The sequence below is a fragment of the Ornithorhynchus anatinus genome, chromosome 11 (genome assembly GCF_004115215.2).
Source record: "Ornithorhynchus anatinus isolate Pmale09 chromosome 11, mOrnAna1.pri.v4, whole genome shotgun sequence".
NCBI lineage: Eukaryota > Metazoa > Chordata > Mammalia > Monotremata > Ornithorhynchidae > Ornithorhynchus > Ornithorhynchus anatinus.
In genome coordinates, this window is record NC_041738.1 from 45,316,917 (window position 1) to 45,331,737 (window position 14,821).

The following is a 14,821-nucleotide window of genomic DNA, read 5'->3' on the forward strand; positions in this document are numbered from 1 at the left end:
CAGTACTTCTTCTGGATAGATGGTTATCACAGATGCAGATGAGCCCAAGTGTTTTCTTGATTTATTTCTAATTTGAGTTCCTCTCTACCACTTTCCTTGAGAAGGTTTGGGAGTTGGGATTATTTGCTAGATTAGACCAACTGAGGGAGAATGAACAGTTTGCCCAGGTCAAACAGTAATTCAGCGGTAGCAACATAAAATTTGGAGTCACTTAGTCCATCCCCCTGCTTTCAAACATTACCATCCCCTTCTTCCTTTTTAATATGGTTCTGCCTCTCCTGTTCCCCACTTAAAACCATCAGCTCTCATTCTCAGTCTCTTCCATGGGCTCTTCCTTTGCCTCCCAGCAACTGTGGGGGTCCCTCAAGGTTCAGTTCTGGGTCCCCTTCAATTCTCTATCTACACTCACTCCCTTGGAGAACTCATTCACTCTCATGGCTTCAATTACCACTTCTAAGTGTATGATACCCAAATCTACATCTCCAGCCCTGATCTCTCCCCGTCTTGGCAGCCCTGCCTTCAAGACATCTCTACTTGGATGTCCTTCTATCACTTCAAACTTAATATGTCTAAAACAGAATTTTTATCCTCCCATCCAAACCCTGTCCTCCCTCTCACTTTCCCATCACTATAGATGATTTCACCATACTTCCTGTCACACAAGCCTGTAACCTTGGTGTTATCCTTGACTTCTCTCTCTCATTCAACCCACATAATCAATCCATCACTAAATCTTTTTCATGATACTTTCAGAACAAGGCTAAACTCCACCCTTTCCTCTCCACCCACACTGCTACTTCGTTAATCCAATCACTTATCCTATTCCACCTTGATTAGTGTATCACCCTCCTTGCTGACCTTCCGGTCTCCTGTCTTTCCCCACCCCAGTCCATACTTCTTCACTCTGCTGCCTGGATAATTTGTCTACAAAAACGTTCAGGCCATGTTTCCCTACTCCTCAAGAAACTCCAGTGGTTGCCCTTCCACCTCTACATTAAACAAAAACTCCTCACCATTGGTACTCAGTCTCCTTATCCCCTCCTACCTCACCTCACTACTCTCCTACTACAGTACAGTCTGCACACTTCACTTCTCTAATGCTAACTTCCTCACTGTACCTCAGTCTCATCTATCTCACTGCCTACCTCTCGCCCACCTCCTGCCTCTGGCCTGGAACTCCCTCCCTTCCTCATATCTGAGAGACAAGTACTATTCTTCCCATCAAAGCCTTATTTGAAGGCACATCTCCTCTAAGAGGCCTTCCCTGACTTAGCCCACCTTTCCTCTTCATATTTATTTATATTAATATCTGTTTCCCCCTCTAGATAGTGAGCTTGCTGTGGGCAGGGAATGTGTCTGTTTATTGCTGTACTGTATTCTCCCAAGCTCATAATACAGTGCTGTGCATGCAGTAAGAGCTCAATACGATTCAATGAATACATTCATTCATCAATTCAATCATATTCATTGAGCACTTACTGTGTGCAGAGCACTGTACTAAGTGCTTGGATGTACAATTCAGCAAGAGAAAGAGACAATCCCTGACCAACAACAGGTTCACAGTCTAAGATGGGGAGACAGACAGCAAAACAAAACAAGTAATCAAGCATTAAATGAATGAATGGATGAATTAGAAGAAGAGATTAGAAATGAGCCAAGGAAATAGGGAGGACCTGGAGGGAGGGTCAGTGAAGAAGGGAGAAGTTGCCAAGGGGAATACAAAAGTGTTATAATGAATAAACAATGACGTGGGATTTCTTTGACAGGGGTTTCAGGTGTAAAATGGATTTTGACTCTGAAGCCCGAAATCAATTTCTACTTTTGTCTTGCTTTCTCTAGCAAAGTTCCAGAGGTTTGCCAAAGTGGAGAGAGGGTTAACGTCTTTCATTTAGGAACATCTGAATTCAGATCTAGCACAGATTCTGAGTGGAATGGTGCTGGGTGATCTTCACCCCCACCCTAATGGGAATTTTTCATCTCAGAAAACCCAGGTCACCAAATTCAGTTGCATCTGCAACAACTGGCAGTCTCTGCTCAGAGGGAGGCCCAGATCTGTAAACAGTAGGCGGTGTGACAAGCCAGCAGGGGTTGAAATCCAATGGCAGAGTCATACAGAGAGACTCTAGGAAGCATCACCCTGGCTCTTTGCCTGGTCCTCACGAGCACTATGCATTCTTCACTTTCATGAACAAGAGGAAAAACATAATCAGGCTTTTTTTTTGTTTGTTTGTTTAAGTAAAAGCTGAAAGGAAATGCAAGCTCAATTTAGGGTCAGGGGTGGGAGTGCTGCTTCTCATACTTCCTTTCATAGAGATACTGGGTTGGAGTGTCACAAAGTAGGTACAGTGAACTACAGATTTCAGGAAAACAGGGTAGTAGGAACCTGGTAAATCCCACTCTGCAGAGCCCTCTGAAAGCAGGCCCAAAAGGGCATAATTAGTAAAAATGATGATAGGTTTGAGGGATAAGGTAGGAAGGGGGAAGCAGCGTGGCTCAGTAGAAAGAGCACGGGCTTTGGAGTCAGGGCTCATGAGTTCGAATCCCAGCTCTGCCACTTGTCAGCTGTGTGACTGTGGGCAAGTCACTTAACTTCTCTGTGCCTCAGTTCCCTCATCTGTAAAATGGGGATTAAGACTGTGAGCCCCACGTGGGACAACCTGATTCCCCTGTGTCTACCCCAGTGCTTAGAACAGTGCTTGGCACATAGTAAGCGCTTAACAAATACCAAATACCAACATTATTATAAGGTAGGGATGATCTCCCTCAGACACTAGTGTCCTGCATGAGTAGAAGCAGTGGAGATGCAGGGCAGGACTTTTTTTTTAAGTGCTTACTATTGTACCAAGCACTGTTCTAAACACTGGGGTAGATATAAGGGAAGCATTATGACATAGTAGATAGAGTCCGGGCACAGGAGAAAGAAGATCATGGGTTCTCATCCTGGCTCTGCCACTTGTCCGCTGTGTGACCTTGGGAGTCACTTCACTTCTCTGGGCCTCAGTTACCTCATCTGTAAAATGGGGAGTCGAGCCTGTGAGACCCATGTGAGACAGGGATGTGTCCAACCTGCTTAGTTTGTATCCACCCCAGCGCTTAGTATAGTGCCTGGCTTAGAGTAAACGCTTAACAAATAGCATTATTATTACTACTCCTACCAGTTCATCATGTTGGATACATGAACCTATCAATAATTTTATTTATCCCTTTGCTCTTCCCCTCTCCCAACCCCAAAGCACTTATGTGCATAGCTGTAATTTTATTTATTTGTATTGATGTCTGCCTCCCCCACTCTAGACTGTGAGCTTGTTGTGGGCAGGGAATGTCAGTGTTTATTGTTGTATTGCACTTCCCCAAGCGTTTAGTACAGTGCTCTGCAGACAATAAGTACTTAATAAATAGTATTGAATGAGTGAATGAATTCCTAGGTTCGTCTGCAGAATGATGTGCTGAGAGCAATCGATGAGTGGTATTTATTAAACACTTGGTATGTACAGAGCACTGTACTAAACACTTGGGAGAGTGTTTAATATAACAGAGTTGAAAACCCCCAGATCTTCCTCCACAGCTCTTCCATTTCACTTCCCAGGCTCCACTTTCCCCAACCAGTGGTTGTTTCTGCTGGCCACTCCCATGCATGCCCCAATGCAGTCAGTGAATTTGACAAGATCTACACCCACGTAATTGTGATCATAACTGAGTCCCAGAATTGCAATCCTGCAGGCCCACTTAACTTGTACAGATGTTCTTTCAGGCTCAGAGCAGGGAAAAAATTGTGGACGTGAATTCCTGAAGCCAATCATACATGGCAGTGCCCACATCAAACACCTCCAGAACTTCTAAACCATCAGAGCCTGTTTAGAAAAGTAAAAGGATAAAGGAGTTTTAAACATTAATAAAAAGTAAAGCTCTTTCTTCATTCATGCCAGATGACAACTCTACACAGTATCACAATAACTTTGGGTACCTTGGCTATTTCCCCTCTGTTCATCTCAGGCACTGTGCTCATGAATCCATAGTTTTATGCAGTGTGTCATCAAAGGATCACATTTACAAACACGATTAAAAAGCAAAATAAAATCACTTGAGATAAAGAGGCCCCTCTTGTTGGCACACTGGCAGGGTCGGAATTGATCTCCTGGCACACACAGACTCAAACATCTGCCAATAACATTCAGCAATTAGTCAGAGCTACAGTATACAGTGTTGTAGTCAAAGGTTATAGTGAAATCAACATCTTCTCTCAATAAAGGAACTTAACCCTTCTGTGTTTACTTAAAGTCACAAAAGGTCAAATTTTCCTTGAATTATGTAAGTTATATGCACAATAAATCAGTGTTTTTGATCAGAGATTCAATTTCCTTCACAGAGCACAGAGGTTAATATTCTACTTAGGAAAATCCTTTTACGTAGTGATGCTATCAAGATAAACACATTGTGTGCCATCAAAGAAAAATGGAAATCATTTGATAGATTGAATACACTTTTCATCATTGTACAATTTGTTTCCGTTTTGCATGTCACTGATTTTAGTTAAAGGAGCGCTCTTGGTTAGTTTCACTTTCCTGGTAGTTTGGTTTTCTCATTTAGTGGTATTGATAATCTATGCTGTGGATACTAGTTTCAAACAGGAAGCTTCAGTCGCTGCCTTAAACCAGTTTTCAGTGATACTTTAAAAGACGCTTCATGGCGAGGTTTCTGTTCAGACTAAATATGGGAAACTAAAACTGTATCTTCATGTGGCCGTTCTAATGGCAGGTTGAAACACCTTATAGAATCCACATGTTCCTATAAGACCTGAATGATCCTAATCATATCTGACACATTCACCAGCTAGTGGATTTGATACTAGGATTTTTGTTGGCATTCAGTATGCCATTCACTCAAAAGCATCAGATTGAGATTGTGCAGGTAGAAAACTACTTCCTTGAGATTGCTTCAAGGGGTTTGCTTGCTGATTGGTATAGGAGTGTACCTCAATGGCAGCTGCTGCTTGGTGGTCCTGAAGGTTGACGGCTTCTCCCTCTTCCTCAGCTGCCTGTCTGGATTCAGGGGTCGCCGTAAGACTCGTCCAGGTGACAGTGAGGCAGGGAGGGTAGGCAAAAAGGTGGAAAGAAGCTTTCCCTAATCAACCTCTCATCTATGCACCTTATTTTCTCTCCCTTCTGTGTCACCTAGGACTAACCTCGTCTTCCAAGCCTACTGCCCCTCTCTTTAGCATCACCTATGCATTTAAGCCTATACTCCTAAACAATTATGATACATATCCTTATACTTTATTGATTCTCCAATCTGTAATTGCTTTCAATACATGTCTCCCCCACTAGATTGGAAGCTCCCTGAGGGCAGGGAGTGTATCTACCAACTTTGTTGAACTATTCCAAGTGCTCAGTACAGTGCTCTGCCCATAGTAAGTGCTCAATAAATTCCACTGGTTGACTGAAAGACACAAAATTTATCCTGTCAATCAAGAGGTCCAGTAAACATTTGGGTTAAAGAGTGGTCTCTGGGGTGAAATACAAGATCCATGATTTCAAATAATATAATAATAATATACTTACAATGATAGTGGAAGTTGTTAGGTGCTCAATACTTGTCAAGCACTGTACTAGTGCTGGGGTAGATACAAGACAATCAGGTGGGATACAGACCCTGTTCCACATGGAGTTCACAGTCCAGTGGAAGGGAGAACAACTCCTGTCTCTATTTTGCAAGACCCACGAACATTACATTGCCACCCCAAATGAGGTTTTCTGTGGGCATAGTCAAGCCAAAAAAGTGATTTTCTACAGAAAATTCACTTCCTCAAATGCATCTGGACTCATTGTAGACACAGAATAATGTAAGCTTGTTGTGGGCAAGGAATGTCACTGTTTATTGTTGTGTTGTACTTTCCCAAGTGCTTAGTACAGAGCTCTGTACTCATTAAGTGCTCAATAATTATGATTGAATGAATGAATGAACTTTTATGGAAAACTTTGGAGACTATTAACTTCTATTTAAATTCATTTTGGTCCCCGAAGTTGTCCTGCTAGGCAATGATCTCTTTGAGAGAACCCGGCACAGGGTCATAGCTGTGCTTCTCTCAATCTCTCTAGAACTACACATTAAAAATATATTTGTTTAATTGAAAGTTGTTTTTTTTAAACAATTACACTTCCTTTAACTGCAGGCTTGCCAGAAGAATGTGCATAGTTTTTGAGAACACAAAAACATGAGATATGTTAGTTAAGAACATAGGAGAAAAACAACATCAATACCAACAATGTAAACCTTATAAAGGGAAACACTTTGTGCTGTCAATAGACTGTGATGAATGATGAAAGGTTTGGGAGGCAGGCCAGGAAAGTAATCCAGATACATCAGGAGGCAACTTGTAAACAAGTCTGCAAAATCCTGTGTGAGATTTCAGTTTAGGGAGACCTCATACTGTGAGATTTAAAGAGCCGCCTTTGGATACAAAGGCAGAAAAGAAAGAAGGCATTAGAAAAATAATGCAGACAAAACATTTTTACCTCCCAAAACCAGAATTGAGAGAACTGTATTTGCCCTACAGGACCCAATCACACTGTCACTTTAAACGGCCACAGGGAGAGGGAGAAAACCATTCTGTCACGAGATGAAAATTGGTAATAACAGCTGTAGGAAAGGCAGAATGCAGAGCCTGGTCTTCCTAAATGATATTGAAGGTACAACAAGGACAGAAATATTGGTGATATTTTCTGTTAAGAGGAATACTCAACTACTGTACCTATTTTATAATATTTTATAAATATTGTAGGGTATTTGTTAAGCACTTACTATGTGTCAGGCCCTGTACTTAGCGCTGGGTAGGGTCAAGCTTATCAAGTTGGACACAGTCCCTGTCCCACATGGGGCGCACAGTCTTAATCCCCATTTTACAGATGAGGTAACTGAGTCACAGACAAGTGAAGTGACTTGCCCAAAATGGCACAGCACACAAGTTGCAGAGCAGGGATTAGAACTCAGCTTCTTCTGACTTCCAGGCCAGTGCTCCATCTAGTAGGCATTGCTGCTTTTCAGCAATATTTATAAATATTTAAAATGAGAAAACCTACACTGAGTCAAATGGTGACAGAACCATCTCTTTATTTAGAGCTTTTATTATCCTACTTAGACTGTGAACTCCATGTGAAACAGGGACTGCATCCAACCTGATTATCTTTCATCTACCTCAGTACTTAGTTCAGTGCTTGGCACGTAGTAAGTGCTTAATAAATATCATCCTTATTATTAGGAACATCAAATGATTTCTAGATACTAGCATAACTGTTACTACTAGTAATAATGATCATTATTAATTAAATACAATGACATTTATTGAGAGCTTACTATCAGTCATAATAGCACAGCACACAGCTTTAGAGAAGCAGCGTGGCTCAGTGGAAAGTGCACGGGCTTTGGAGTCAGGACTCATGAGTTCGAATCCCAGCTCTGCCACTTGTCAGCTATGTGACTGTGGGCAAGTCACTTAACTTCTCTGTGCCTCAGTTCCCTCATCTGTAAAATGGGGATTAAGACTGTGAGCCCCACGTGGGACAACCTGATTCCCCTGTGTCTACCCCAGCGCTTAGAACAGTGCTCGGCACATAGTAAGCGCTTAACAAATACCAATATTATTATTATTATTAGCTTTCAGTAGAAACCAATGATTGAGAAAAATGGCAGTATTGAGTACCAATGGGTATGGTGGACTATACTAGGCAACTGGGAAGTACAGAATAATGTAGTGACATTTTCCCTGCTCTCAAGGAGTTTATATTTTAATAGGGAAGAAAATGGAAAAATGTTTACAACTAGAGAGTGGACAATTTTTTCTATCCATAAGTGCTAGGGAGCATATAAATAAGTTTACAGATTGGAGTGCTTCTGGTGGCTCTGCCATTTTACTGCTGTGTGACCTTGGGCAAGTCACGTTACTTCTCTGTGCCTCATTTACCTCATCTGCAAAATGGGGATTAAGACTGTGAGCCCCAAGTGGGACAGGGACTGTGTACAAACCAATATACTTGTATCTGACCCAGCGCTTAGTACAGCGACTGGCACATAGTAAGCGCTTAAACAAATACCATCGTCATTAATGTTGTTATATTCTTATTCTGATATTTACAATTTTTGCAATATAGGCATTAGACAAATTCATTCATTCATTCAATAGTATTTTTTGAGTGCTTACTATGTGCAGAGCACTGTACTAAGCGCTTGGAATGTACTATTCGGCAACAGATAGAGACAATCCCTGCCCATTGACGGGCTTACAGCCAAATAATCAGTGGTAGTTATTGAGTGCTTACTATGTGCAGAATACTACACTAAACACTATAATCCTCCATTACAGAGGTTAAAAAAATCCTGATGTGATAGGTACCCCCATATACCATATTTTGAATAAATGCCCAGATATTGGAGTTTATATTACTAAGAAGCATCCGTTTAGTATCAATTTGAGCTGGATGTATTTGTGAGTGATCAGGCAATAGAGAAGAATCATTGTGAGATACCTGACTGTGGAGAAAATTTTTCTGCACTACACACATTTTTTTTTCATCCAATCAATTGATGGTATTTACTGAGAAATGGCACCTGCACTCTTCCCCCTCCCTAGACTTGTCTCCCTCTCTGACCTGCCCCTTTAGACCCCCACCCTCTTCTCCCCTCACCTTGACCAGTATCTTCTCTAACTGGGCAGGGCTTCAATATATCACTTCTACCTCAGTCTTTCCTCCTAACTGAAAATATTTTGTGTCTGCATGATTTTTACATTAGACTGTAAGCTCCTTAAAGGCAGGGATCATGTTTTTGATCTCAATTATTACTCTTTCAAGTTCAGAGGACAGTGCTCTGCATAAAGAAGGTACTAAATAGAAATGGTGAGTTGATCAATAAAATGAAGAACTGTTTGGCTACTAATATTTTTGAATTGCTTCATTAAGTGAATCTAGTTCTGTTGTTAAGAAACTACCATCCACAACTATGAATACCCTTTTTGCTATAATGCATACAAGAATAATCTCCAATTCCAATATTTTCTCCCAAATCTCATCTTTACTGTTAGCAGATAAAGTGTCAATCTTACTGCTTTTCAATGAATCTTTATCCCCCATTGCACTCTGATGTTTTCTTTGATTTATTTTCCTCTCCCCCTATTTAAAAAAAAATTCCTTCTGCTTCTGGGGTTCCCTTATTCCCTTTTTTAAAAAATCTGGGATTCTTTTCTCTTCCTGTGGTCTGGGCCCTCTGTCTGACCTAATCATTGGCCTAAGGCAGGGTCTACTCCCACTTTTCTCTTTTCCATCAGCTAATTTTGACCTGCTTCTGGGCAGCTGCAATATACAACCCTCCCCCCCCCCCCCCCGCAACCCCCTCCTTCCTCACACACACTTTTCCATCTAAATTGAACCAGATGACATTCTTGCATTAGCCAGGATTATGCCCCTGTTCTCCACACCTAAAACACTTCAGCATTCTCCAGCTATCCTGAAAGACTCCCTTGAGCTACATTTTAGCAGGTGTGTGCCTTCTCCACTATACATAAATGACCCACTTTTGTCCCCTAAGAAAAAAATCCCAGGTAGATGCTTTATTCCAACCTACCCTTATCACATTTCCTCTCTCATCTGTATTTTCTTGGTTAGGGCCCAAATAACGTATCTGCAAGGGGGTAACATTACATAACTATTTCCAGCAAAATGCAATATCCTCTGCTGTCACTATTTCATTCTTGATTAGAAGATACCAAATTCCTAAATTGAATGTATCTATTAATTGTGTTACTACAAAATTTCATCCAGCAACCATCCAGAAGCTGGAATTAGAACCCAGATCCTCTGACTCCCAGACCCGTGCTTTATCCACTAGGCCACACCACTCCCATTCTTTCCTTCCCCTGGGTGATGCGGTCTATTTCCTTCATCCTCAAACAAGGTGCTTGCTGCCAAACACTCTGAGCTTGGATGCACTAGTCATGAAACTAATTTATATAATAATGTCAATTGTACCAGTTTTTAGAAAGCAAATGAGAAAACCCAGAAGTTTTCATTGCTTACTAAACACTGACTTCTTTGGGATTTGCTTTTGAAAGTATTATTTTTTGACATGATTCCTTACTTCAGATTTGAACTTGCATGACATCATAAATTTAGAACTTGCTTGTTTCCACACAATTTAAACAAAACTACAGATGTAACAAAATGTATATATTTTTTAAAATAGCCTCATTAAGATGTAATTGGTTGTGTCTTGTGAAATATGAGGGGTGCCTCAGGTTTGAAAGATGGTAGGGAGCAGTGGGAGGCTGAAAAAATGTAAAAGATAAATTTAGGTGTCTTTGGTTAAATAATTAAATAATAGGCTGGGGCTTCCTTTCCCCTCACAGGATGGTCCTTTCTCCACAGTCTTTTTGTGAGGAGCCAACAAAATACACTATAAGACATGGAACATTTCTTATCTTTTCTACTTTTTCTCCCTGTAGCACTTTTCCTTTCCTCTTTTAGAAGGATTAAAGCTTCCACTATCTGGTCTTTCTACACCTGCTTTCTCTCTTCTGTCTTCTCCCCTTCCAAGTCCATGATTGGTACTCACCAGGCTCCCTTGGTCTCGTAAAGAGAAAACAATGCAAAGTTCTACACAGTTGCTGCCTCCTACTCTCTGCCAAGTAGCTCTTCTTGCTGTATCTCCTTGCTCATCTCCAACTCCTATATTGCTTCATTCGACAATATTTTCTCACTCTCTTCTCCATCACTTCCTGCAGTAGGAGGAACTACCTCAACCTATTCCACTGTCTCCTTTGGTAGCCATTTTTTTTTTTTTTTTTTAACTCAAGAGCCTTCACTTCCCTGAAAGGTAAAGGTAGAACATGTATTACAAGAGAATCAATCAGTTGTATTTATACAGCGCTTAGTGCATGCACAGCACTCTACTATATGTTTGGGAAAGTAGAATATAACAGTTTTATAACACATATAACACATTCCTTGCTCACAATGAGCTTAAAGTCCAGAGCGGGAGACATACATTAATCTTGTCCTATGCTGTCTAGTTGTCTCCGACGCATAGTGACACCATGGACACATGGACATATCTCTCCCAGAATGCCCCACATCCATCTGCCATCATTCTGCTAGTGTACTGTAGAGTTCTCTTGGTAAAAATATGGAAGTGGTTTACCAGTGCCCCTTCTGTGCAGTAAAATTGAGTCTCTGCTCTCGACTCTTTCCCATGCTGCTGCTGCCCAGCACAGGGGAGTCTTGACTTGTAGCAGGTTGTCTTCCACTCGCTAACCACTGGCCAAGCTAGGACTGGAATGGGTATGCCTCTACTTGACTCTCCCTCCTGTAGTCAAGACTTGGTAGAGTACGGAAAACTCTCCAGGTGCGACCCTGAAAGGGTCATAGGTTAATATAAATATGCAAATTGTGGATATGTTACATAAGTGTTGTGGGGCTGAGGAAGGGGTGAATAAAGGGTGCAAATCCAAGTGCAATGGTAGCATAGAAGGGAGTGGGAGAAAAGAGAATGAGGTCTTATTCAGGGAAGACCTCTGGAAAATTCAACATAATAAGAGATCATAAAGTTCTGAAAAAAGTCCTTCTTCAGGAGTTAAATCTATTTATCACCTGAATTGGGGAAGTTCAAGATAGGGTTTTAATTTCCATCAGAAGCACTATCCCTGCTTCCCTCTCAACCTCGGCAGGGGGCAGCTCCTGGGAGGGTTGTTTGGTTTTCACGCCATTACTATTCTTTTTCACTCAGATGAAGTTTCTCTTCCCTCTAATGTGGGCTCATTCGGCTCCTGCTGTGCTAAAGAACAGGTCTTGTCTTATGCTGTGGAGTTGAAACCCATAGAAACACCATGGACACATCTCTCCCAGAATGCTTCTCTCTCCATCTGCAATTGTTCTGGTAGTATATCCAAAGGGTTTTCTTGGTAAAAATATGGAAGTGGTTTACTGTTGCCTCCTTCTGTGCAGTAAACTAGAGTCTCCACCTTCGACTCTCTCCCCTGCTGCTGCTGCCCAGCACAGGTGAGTTTTGACTTGTAGCAGATTGCCTTCCACTTGTTAGCCACTGGCCAAGCTAGAAATGGAATGGGTATGCCTCTACTTGACTCTCCCTCCCATAGCTGAGAGTGATAGAGTACTGGAAACTCTCTAGGTATGACCCTGAGAGGGAGAATTCAGCGGTAGCAACATAAAATTAGGAGTCACTTAGTCCATCCCCCGCCTTCAAACAGAACCATCCCCTTCTTCATTTATATTTTATGGCTCTGCCTCTCCTATTCCCCACTTAAAACCATCAGCTCTCATTCTGAGTCTCTTCCGTACGCTCCTCCTCTGCCTCCCACCCCTAACTGTGGGGCTCCTTCAAGGTTCCCATAGCCGAGACTGGTAGAGTATTGGAAACTCTCCAGGTGTGATCCTGAGTGGAGAAAGAACAGGTAGCTGAGACAAATTCCGACAGAATGCCTTAAACCCTGTATTCTCTCTTTAAGGACGAGTTTCACTTCTTGTAAATAAAATGGTAACAATTATTTTCCCACTATGCATCATGATCAATTTGACATTTGTTTCAGAGTACTTGTTAGGTGCTTACTATGTGCCAGGCATTGTACTAGGCACTGGGGTAGATATGAGATAATCAGGTTGGACACAATCTCCGTCCCACATGGGGCTTGAAGTCTAAGTAGACGTTTCTGTTCACTCACTTTAATCAGATAGATTGGCCTGCTTGGGGCAAGAACATTTTGAATTAATTTTTCCAGCACGAATATCCATTTTTGATTTGATTCTGCTTAGGGAAAAAGCAGATCTCCAGCTTCAAACACTTGTAAGAATTCCCCCATGGGGACAAGAGGAATGTTTGCGGAGTCACGTAACACCAATTTACCTCAGTGTCATTCTAGAGACCTCTGATGTCCACACCCTTACCTACTGGACAGATAGTCTTTCAGGATTTTCCATTTGCTTCCAAGTCTTGCCCCTTTACTCCTCTACCACTGCCTGCCTGGGCAGTACCAGGAAAACAAAAGCCAGGAAAACTAAAAAAAATAGAGTTTAGCCAGCAGTTTTGTTTACAACTTTACATAAAAGATAAATAAAAGAGTGTCTGCCTTCTGTTGTCTCAAACCAGTGGAAAGAGGGTGGCTGAAAATGAGCAAATAGTGAAAGCAGAAGCGGCTCCCTGAGGCAGACTCTAAGACCAATCAAGAACAGTGCCTAAGGATACACTCTCAAAGAGAAATCAAAGCTCTGGGAAATTAACTGCAGCCCTTTCAACAATGGAGTTCAGCTGATCTATGTAAAATGCAACTAAAACTGCCATTGCAAATCCTCCTTTCATTGCATGGAGAACCAGGCTACAGCATTAAGAAATGCAGCTTCTGGATTTGTAAGGGGGACGGGGGAGGCGGAATGGACATTTCCTTTGCTCCATGCAGACTCATGGGGAGCTGGGTGGAGCCAAGCCAAGAGCACAGATCTCTTGATTTCTAAATCAGTCTCAAATCCAACAGACCCTGTTACTTGAACTGAAATGTAATTAAAGTGAGTTCAATGAAAAAGACTGATTGCCCCAGTAACTATTTCAGACTATTCAGATTTCAGTTCTTGACGAAGCTACTCATTGCCCCATGAAAACACATTTCCCATTTCTTGATACATAGTTTTGATCTAGCAATTACTGAAAAGTTTAAGTGCTTGTGTACCAACCCCTTTCCAAATGCTTCACTTCAGCCCAACTCATAAACAGATGGTAAACGAGCAATCAGTATAAAACCCATTTCGTTGTGATAATCTGATGTAAACCAGGCACTGATTCATATGCTCAGTCCAAACAAACATACCTGTAGACCATCAAACATGAATTTCTTCCATACTTTTGTACTATACACTAAGGAACTTGTTTTATTCCTATTTTGCCAGAGGGGCATTACTTGCTTCTTCGGCAAAAGTAGTATTTAAGATGCAAAAGAAAAGTTGTAGGGTGGTCAAACTCATTCACTCACATGCAAACAGGAAAAAACCCCCTCAGAAAACGTTTGTCCCACCAAGTGTAAGGGTAATTGGTGTGACTATGGAGGAACTGCAGCACACTGACCTCTCCCCTGTGGAAATCCAGGGTCAAACCTGCCATGATAATGGGCAACTTCCCCCCTCATCCTCATTTGCTCTGGAGTCAGCTCAGCTAGGCTTAGACCCAAGCTTTTTAAAAAGCAAAAAATCAAAAAAAAAATACTGTCTCGACTGCCTGACTCATCTCTCTAATCGCCTAGTCCCTTGACATGATTATTCGAGCTAATGCTTAGGATTGTGCCCTCATTCAGTTTCTGTTTGCAACTTTTGCTGTCGCTGGTCCTGCTTTAGTCTCAGAAAAATTCAGTGCTGGAGCTGGAATGGAAGCTGGTTCTCCCAATTCCCACATTAAAACAATTTCACTTGCCCAGGCAGTTTCCCTTATTATGAATTTATGATGAGAAGTGATCCAAATTTCAAGGAGACCACAGCCAAGAAAAACGCCCAAAATCCATATGTGCTTTATATTTGCTACACAGTAGAGCTAGTTTATATTTACATAATGAAGTAGCAATGTTATTTTAGCAAAACAGAATGGAACAGCATGTCATTTTTTTTTTAAGGACATTGTCTTGCTTCATTGTTCTGAACTGAGAGGTATTCATTAGCCAGCATAAGAGTGTCTGATTCAGCTAGCTGTAAGAAGAGCAGCATGACCTGATGGAAAGAGCCCAGATCTAGTAAGCAGTTTTCACTCGGGGTCACTGGAACCCTGCCCAAGTTTATTTCTTTTA